Below are 9,578 nucleotides of genomic sequence, written 5' to 3' on the forward strand. Positions count from 1 at the left end.
AGCTTATTTTTCACTCTGACTCTCCTGAGCCATGGAGATTCATCTCCAGCTATTTGTTAAAAGACATAAATGGGATAGAATATGAAATTCTAAATGAAAGGAAGTAGACTTTTAGATAGACAACTGTAGGAACCAGCTCCCCTCAAACTCTCAGTGATGGGAACTTAAAAGGATATTTTAGAGGAAGAATCCACAGAGGCTTTACAGAGGAAAGAAATAATGGCAGTGCAGAAATTAATAAAGCGCTTTGTCAAACATGACTAATGGTCCAACATAAAACTGCAAAATACCTGCCCCTAAAGGCATTGCAGGTGTGGCTGCTGTGTCACATGTAGGTGGCAGGGAAGAGAGATGCTATGTCTAAATTCAGTATTCTGATCTATGAACCTCTGAATTAGTAACCTAACATTTCCTGAAAAAAAGATAGGCTGAGATGACCATCACTCCAGTGCCAGACAGGCACAGTTGGGCTCCCAGGACAGGGAGCAAACTGAAGACTAGAAGAACTCTACCTGGGACTGTGGCCTTGGGCAGGAGACAAATGACCCTGGCAAGGAGCCACTTGGGCTGCCCAGGCTAGAAGTAAGCCCATGACAACCACCAGGCTAGTTCCATGGAGTCTGAACAGGGAGCAGACCATGGCCAAGATGATCCCTGCCCAGTGCTATAATGCACAAATGGGGCATAGCACTCCTGAGATCACTCCAAACACTCAGAGACCCCCAGGCACCACTAAGAGGAGCAAGCAAGTGATGGAGAAATGAAAGAGAAACAGACGGCTGTGGGCACAACGAAGAGAGGCAGAGCTGGAGAGTAAAGGGTAGGAAGGTACAGCCTGATGTGAGTGGCTGGTAAGGCCACCGGGGACCATGGTAGGGTCCTGACCTGTGCTGCCACCAGGGGCCATATCTATGTTAATGGCCCAGCAGCAGCAGAGCTGTTACCATTAAAGGCCTGGTGGATGTCCCTGGTCTGGCCTGTCACTCTGGACATGGTGATGTCTGAGAGCTGTGCAGAACTGGCCCCACACCTCACCTGAGCATCTTGGGGGAGCTGGCCTTGGGAACATGAGGACAGGAGAGCTGAACCCAGCCTTCTCTAGCTACAGTAGTCAGGAAAGCAGACCCCGTAGGTGGCAGGAGTTGTGGTTGAGCCAACCCCGGGGATATGAGTGTGGGAGAGCCGGCTCTCCCACTCGTCTCTCATGCAGTGTTGTAGACATCGGAGAGATACCCTCCTCTTCTGCTGTCCCTCACTATCTGCAGCAGGCATGAGACCTGGGCCTGGAGAAGTGAGAGTGACAGAGAAGGCCCTGCCCCTCACCAGCTGCCTCAGACGAGCAGTCCCTGCACCCCACCTGAACAGCACAATAGAGCTGCTGACCCTGGGGGCAGCAGGGGCACAGGAAAGCCGGCTATGAGGCTGTGAATGTAGAAAAGCTGGCCCAGCTCTTGTCTGCTGTGAGGTGACATGGTGGAGGGAGAGATGCCCCACCCAAGTGTCCCTTGCCACCTACAGAAGGCAGAAGAACTGCCCCTGAGGTCATCAGAGCAGGAGAGCTGGCCCTGTCCCTCACCTGTGCAGCACTCGGGGAAATATTAAGCAAACACTCTACCCCTTAGCTATTTTCCCAGGCCCAGGTTAAATGTTTTAATGTTTAAAAATATGACTCTACAGCTCCAGACAACAGAAAGAGGAAGGCTACCCTGACAGAAGTTGGTATTATCCTTGTCCTATTTAAAAAGCGGTGAGTTTCTCCATTTCTTTCCTGTTGTTGTGAGTAAAGGCAAGCAAACAAAATACTTTGACAAGGTGGCTGAAGAGAGGCTCAGTGATTAGGAGAGCATACGGCTCTTGCAGGGAACCCAAGTTCAGTCCCAACACTCACAATCACCTGTAAGGGCAGTGCCAGAGGATGATGGATGACGTCCTCTTCTGGTCTCCATAGGCACCTGCACTTATGTGTACACACACACACACACACACACACATAATTTAAAAATATTTTAAACTTTTTAAAATAATAAAATTAAAAAAAAAAAAACACCTCTAACAAAAACAACTAGAAGGAGAAAGGTTTATTTTGGCCATAACTCCAGGTCACCGTTCATCATGGTGAGACCTTAGCGATGAATTGTAGGCTAGCATTAAGTCCACTCTCGCCATTTTGTGCAGCCAGGATCCCTGCTCACAATTAACATGGCAACTCTCACAGCAGCTGAAGCAAACACAGATCTCCCCCCCCCCGCCCCCACAGTCACACCTCCCTAGGTGCTTTGAGCGCCCGACAAATCGACAAGAAACAATCATGGAGAGATATGAAGAATGTCTAAGAATAGCCACTGAAAGTCTAAAACTTACAATCCCTGGCTTCCAAACACCCACAGTAAAGACGGGAAGAATGCGGAATGTGTGACTTTCCAACACACAAGGGTAACAGAGCAAGGGGAAAGAACCATCACAATAAAGCAGGAGGAGAGCCTGGCATGGTAGTGTGATCCCACAATCTCACCACTGGGAAGGCAGAGGTAGGAAGGTTTCAGGCCAGCCTGACCTACCTACACAGTGAGGCTCTGCTTCAAACAGGAAGTATGGAAATAACTTAGAATGCATGCAGGAAGATCAAATATTTCTCTAAACCCAACTTTGTATACAAAACTTGTGCCTACATGAGAACAAGACATGGAAGAGGGAAAGCTATGTGAGATGTGTAGGGGAAAGGTTACAAATGGGTGCTAGGGAGATAGCTTAAGGGCTAAGAGAACATGCTATGTGAGAACTGAGTTCAAATCCTCAAAATATGTACAAAATCACATGTGTGGCCCCTGCAACCCCAACACTGTAGGTGAGAGGTAAGACGATCCAGGGGTTCCTGGGCTCCTAGCTTCAATCCAATAAGAGACTCCTCCAAGAGAACCAGGCAGAGAGTGATGGAGTAGTTCACCTCACCTCCTCTTGCCTCTGTGCACAGGCATAAACACAAACACACATACATGCATGTACCCATACACCACACATTCTCACATACACTCCCAAAATAACTGTTAACGTGACAAATTGAACGTATGAATTTATTTGTGATCTATTTCAAAATGCCTATGAATATAGCAGTTTAAATGTACAAAGACAAAGATGACAAGAGAGATGGTGGTTATGACATTGCAAAAGCTGCACAGAAAGTGGATTCTTGGTGATTGACTTCAGTGGTAGAGAAGAAGACAGAAAAGCAACAGGCCTTATCCCAGTGACGCGGAGGCTTAGGGTAGGTGAGACCGGGGGTCTCTGGTAGGAGTTAAATCACAGAAACTTAGTGTAAATAGAAAGATTTGCAGAAAGTGCTTAAGAGGCCTTCCCAGGTCACTCAGTGTGGTTATTTAGAAGGCTTTATGAGAAAACTAAGTAAAGCACACGGAGAGCTGTCAGGGCTAACTAAGACCTCCGCGGTGTGCCACGACTCCACAGTGGGAAACTCCTCTGTAAGTCTAGTTTGGTTTGGGGTTTCTTTTTTCTTATGTGAAGGGCTGGGAAGATGCTGTGGTTGGTAAAGTGCTTGCCACATAAGCATGAAGGCCTGAGTTTGGATCCCTAGCACCCTCGCTTAAAACAAACAAACAAAAAGCAGGCATGGCAGCACTTGTCTGTGATCCACGGCTGGAGCATCAGAGAAAGCCGCCTCTCTCCGTTCCTCCCTGGAGCTCTCTGATGAAGCAGCCCAGCAAATCATTAAGGGAGCCTGTCTGAAACTGTGAAAACTATGCTGGAAGGCCACTGGGGAAGATACCCAACGCTGCTCTGTGAGCTCTCCGCATAGGCATACCTACCACACACACACACACACACACACACACACACACACACACACACACACGAGTATAAATATAAACATACTATAGAGTAAAAGTCATCTGAAAGAATTTAAACTTGTTTCACATGGGTAGAGGGTAGCGGGTTGCCTGTAAACATAACTTTTATTTTCTCTCGGCCTCTCCTGAATTGCTCTGCTTGGCCTCATAATAACTTTGGCAATATGTTGTAAATTTCTGGCTCCTTATTCTCTGGCTCATTCTGTCTTCACCTGTGTCTGGCTCGTTCTCTTTTCAACCTGTCTTTGTGAAACTGCCCCCTTCCTTTCTCTGTGCTGCTCTCCAAAGTAGCTTCCCTTTCCTCTCTCTCCTCCCGAGAGTTGAGCATATTCTATCTCTGACTCCTGATGTCAAATCTTTTTCTGATTCGGCACTTTGCTTACCCCTCAATTAGACATCACTTTCCTTCTACAAATTATCTTTACCTTCATTGTTTGTGATTAAAGGTGTGTACTAAGGGTATATCTATATTCCAGCCAGAGGGATTAAAGATATATTTTAAGGGTTGACCCACACCACAACTAGAAACAGATTTTTTTTTCAGGAAATAACACAATCTTTGTATTCACAACTCAACCCTTTTAATAAGAATTCCCATAGAATACTTGATTCCACGATTTTAATAAAAATAAAAACATAAAGAATCTAAAAGGCAGGGAGACTGGCAGTTCTACTGAGGAATAAACAGGAGAGTTGGCTCAGCAGTGCAAGGTACTTCTGTTCACACTGTAACACCAGACAGCCTGTTACAGTAACTGCATCCCTGACACCCAGAGTCAGCATAGACCCTGAGGGCTTAGGGGTCTGTCTCTCAAACTGGCCTGAATCTCAGATGAAATGCTTAGGTTCAGTCACCATTGAGTAACTTTTCACGAGGAAATATGAACACGAGTCTATTCACCTCAGACCTGGCTCTGACTCCAAACCAAAGATTCTCCCCAGGTCCAACTCAGAGAAACCCTGAGCTCTCTGAGGTTCCTTCCAGGAGCAGGAGTCAGGGGTTCTTACTGTAACGGGATTCAAAAGCCGCTCCATCCCCAACATTCCCACCTGGGCCTGTGGGCAACTCCTTGTTCAGTTTGTAGATGGCTACATAGAAAAGTCTCCAAGGCAATGTTTACTTGTTTCATAACCTTGGGGAAGGGCACTAGAAACCAAGCCTTCTAGATGCCTCCTGGGTCTTCTAGGTGTCCCTCTCCTCTGCCCCACACCTGCAAGGAGAAAATGTTTCAATTTGGGGGAAATCATTAATGCAACCACACCCTCCTGAGTATCCAGGTATCAAGTCAGGGGCCCCAAAACTCCCTCTTTAGTTTCCAGAATTTGCTAGAAAAGCTGAGAAAACATTTTCCTGGCTTTTTATGAAAAGTTCAACTCAAAAAGAGCCATGTGGACAAACCCGTTTGTATCTAACACATTGTACTACATAGTTCCCATCCCCATCTAGTCAAACAACTTCAGGTAATGGAAGAAGAATGGTTGTTCCATCTATTTAACAAGGACTTAAAACTCTGAACTAGGCAAAAATAACATACAAAAAAATTGTGTAGGTGAATTTCAACACATAGATGGAAGAACATAAAATAAAATCTTGAAGGAATTACATAAGGAAAAAACTCAAGGTAGAGAATAGCCAAGAAAGCCAGGTGTGGGGGCACACACCTGGAATCTAGCACTGGGGGCTGTGGAAAGCGTTCAAGGCAAAAGGGTCACAAGTTCAAGACCAGCCTTTGCTGCACTACAGGACTGTCTCAAAAAAAAAAAAGGGGGGGGGCAAAATAAAGAAACAAATCAAAATAATATCCATGGAAAAGGGAGAGATGTTTTCTCCAGCTCTCTTTCGGAGACTCTTCTTTCGGTGACGTAGCTGCTGGCAAGAGGCTCATGTCCTCCGTCATGCTTCTGTGACCCTCATGAGACTCACTGGATCATAAAGGGACCACCAAAGCAAAAGGGACTAGTTACCAGTTAGGAAGAGAGGGCTCAGGAGTGAGGGCACGGGAGAGTGCTGAGGGCAAATACGACCAAAACACGCTATGAAACACGCATGAAAACGCCAGGATGGAACCCAGTATTATATATAATTACTATCTTCTAATAAAAATATTTTCCAGCAATATCCAAGGTAATTTGAAAGAAACGAGAGATCGTAACTTGCTCTATCAAATTTTAAAGCTTATTTCAGGGAGAGTAACTGGGGTGAAAATGATCAAAATACATCATATGCGTGTATGAAGTTTTGGAGGAATACAAAGGTTAAGATTTAGAAGCTCACTGGAGGGTGTGGGGATGGGATTGAGAGACACTGATGCAAGAGGAGGCCAGCAACAGGCTGGACAGAGGCTGCAAACTCTCAGGCAACGTCACACATCCAGGCAGTGGGCATCGGCCCATCGCAATGATGGTGAAAAGGCCCTGCCTGCCCATCTTTTTAACTGGATCACATCCATGATTGATTCCTACCCAAAAATAGACGCTAAATTGTCTAAGAGGCAAATGGGGAAAACAGAGCTTTAAAATCATGTGAGAAAATAATACTTTGTCGTAGGATCTCTTAAGTGGTATATTTTTAAAAAACGTTTTGAGGCAAGTTTTGATAAGTTGCCCAGGCTGTTTTGGACCTATAGGCCTGGAAGACCCTAGACGCATTGGAATTACAAGTATGAGCCACCATCTCTTATCCAGCTTAAACAAGTGTGGTGTGGTTGGCTTGCAGGAACGGCTGTATGGTATAGACATATGGATGCATGTCCGCACCGCAGCTGGCAGTCTGCCTCTGTTGATCACTGCCTCATTTTCTTTTTTTTTTTACTTTATGTATTTTTTACTTTTTAATTTAAAGTACAACATCTGTCACTAGAGCAGGAATTTAAGATCTGTTGCTGTCTCATATATATCTTTTTTATTATTATTATTATTATTTTCTTTATTTACATTTCAAATGCTATCCCGAAAGTTTCCTATACCCTCCCCCCACCTCTGCTCCCCTACCCACCCACTCCCACTACTTGGCCCAGGCCTTGCCTTGTGCTGGGTCATATAAAGTTTGCAAGACCANGGGGCCTCTCTNCCCAATGANGGCTGATTAGGCCATCTTCTGCTACATATGCAGCTAGAGACACAAACTCAGGGGGTACTGGTTAGTTCATATTGTTGTTCCACCTACAGGGTTGCAGCCCCCTTAAGGTCCTTGGGTACTTTCTCTAGCTCCTCCATTGGCGACCCTGTGTTCCATCCAATAGCTGGCTGTGAGCATCCACTTCTGTGTTTGCCAGACACTGGCATAGCCTCACAAGAGGCCGCAATATCAGGGTCCCTTCAGCAGAATCTTGTTGGCATGAGCATTAGTATCTAGGTTTGGTGGCTGATGATGGGATGGACTCCCGAATGGGGTAGTCTCTGGATAGTCCATCCTTTCATCTTAGCTCTAAATTTTGTCTCTGTACCTATATCCTTTCATGAGTATTTTGTTCCTTATTCTAAGGAGGAATGAAGTATCCACACAATGGTCATCTTTCTTGGTTTTCTTGTGTTTTGCATAATGTATCTTGGGTATTCTAAGTTTCTGGGCTAATATCTGCTTATCAGTGAGTGCATATCTAGTGACTTCTTTTGTGATTGGGTTACCTCACTAAGGATGATATCCTCCAGATACATCCATTTGCCCAAGAATTTCATAAATTCATTGTTTTTAATAGCTGAGTAGTACTCCATTGTGTAAATGTACCACAGTTTCTGTATCCATTCCTCTACTGAGGGACATCTGGGTTCTTTCCAGCTTCTGGCTATTATAAATAAGGCTGCTATGAACATAGTGGAGCATGTGTCCTTATTACCAGTTGGAAGATCTTCTGGGTATATGCCCAGAAGAGGTATTGCTGGGTCCTCCGGTAGTACTATGTCCAATTTTCTGAGGAACCGCCAGACTGATTTCCAGAGTGGTTGTACAAGCTTGCAATCCCACCAGCAATGGAGGAGTGTTCCTATTTCTCCACAACCTCGCCAGCATCTGTTGTCACCTGAATTTTTAATCTTAGCCATTCTGACTGGTGTGAGATGGAATCTCAGGGTTGTTTTGATTTGCATTTCCCTGATGGCTAAGGATGTTGAACATTTTTTCAGGTGTTTCTCAACCATTCGATATTCTTCAGTTGTGAATTCTTTATTCAGCTCTGTACCCCATTTTTAATGGGGTTTTTTGAGTTTCTGGAGTCCAGTTTCTTGAGCTCTTTGTATATATTGAATATTGTCCTCTATCAGATTTAGGATTGGTAAAAATCCTTTCCCAANCTGTTGGTGGCCTTTTTGTCTTGTGGACAGTGTCTTTTTGTCTTACAGAAGCTTTGCAATTTTATGAGGTCCCATTTGTCAATTCTTGATTTTACAGCACAAGCCATTGGTGTTCTGTTGAGGAATTTTTTCCCTGTGCCCATATCTTCGAGGTTTTTCCCCACTTTCTCCTCTATCAATTTCAGTGTCTCTGGTTTTATGTGGAGGTCTTTGATCCACTTAGACTTGAGCTTTGTACAAGGAGATAAGAATGGATCTATTCTCATTCTTCTACATGATAGCNGCCAGTTGTGCCAGCACCATTTGTTGAAAATGCTGTCTTTTTTCCACTGGATGGTTTTAGCCCCCTTGTCAAAAATCAAGTAACCATAGGTGGGTGGATTCATTTCTGGATCTTCAATTCTATTCCATTGATCTACTTGTCTGTCGCTGTACCAGTACCATGCAGTTTTTAGATCTCTGCCTCATTTTTTGAAACAGAGTTGCACATTGAGCCTGGAGTTACCTCCTTGTATCACTGGCTCGCCAGTGAGCTTCAAGGCTGTATCCTGTGATCAGGGTAGATGCAGACACACGCTATCCTGTTCAGCTTTCCATGTGAGTGCTGAAAATGCAAACCTCTGTCCTCCTATTTGCTGGGCAAGCATTTTACCATCTGTCCCATCTTCCATTCCTGTTAAAAACAAAAAAACAAACAAAAAAAACAAAAAACAAAAAACTTAAACAAAAGGCTAAAAGCCACAAGCAAACCAGTTCCAATAAATATTGATAAATGTTACTACCCTGAAATGCAAAGCATAAACCATCACATAAAATTTAAAAATAACTCCATCCTGGAAGAAGATATCTGCGGTGATAAAGATAACAGAAACATAGATGTGGGAAATATAAAATACCGAAAAACTGGCTTTGAAAAAAATCTAGCAGAAAATCAAAAAATAATATAAAACAGGGGGACGGGGAATCACATACCAGGACCAGAAAGACAGATCATCAGGGTTTAAATTCTTGCTGCACAATTTTGATGAGCAGAAATCAGAGCTCAGCACCTGACCTAACAAGCTGGGTGTTTCACGAGTGCCTGTAATTGCAAGTGGGCAGACAGGAGGATCACTCTGGATGGTTGGTGTCCAACCTGGCTGAGAAAGCAAGAGCCCCAGTCTGAGAGAGACCCCCCCCTCCACAGCAGATGCAGGGAGTTCTAGAGAGGGACTATCCTCTAGACTCCACCATCACACAGAACCATGTACTGGCACACACATGTGAGATTAGACTCACACAGACACAGAAACAGACAGATGATAACTAAGTTTTCTTTTTTTTTTAATTTTTTATTTTTTATTTTTATTTTTTTATTATTTTCTTTATTTACATTTCAAATGCTATCCCGGAAGTTCCCTATGCCCCCCCCACCTCTGCTCCCCT

At 44.3% G+C, this 9,578-nt stretch overlaps 1 pseudogene; it reads left to right on the plus strand.

Moving 5' to 3' along the window:
• Positions 1 to 289: 289 nt before the first annotated feature.
• LOC115063508 lies at positions 290 to 410 on the plus strand (annotated as a pseudogene).
• Positions 411 to 9,578: the final 9,168 nt, after the last annotated feature.

This window comes from Mus pahari, chromosome 2 (genome assembly GCF_900095145.1).
Source record: "Mus pahari chromosome 2, PAHARI_EIJ_v1.1, whole genome shotgun sequence".
In the NCBI taxonomy this organism is placed as follows: domain Eukaryota; kingdom Metazoa; phylum Chordata; class Mammalia; order Rodentia; family Muridae; genus Mus; species Mus pahari.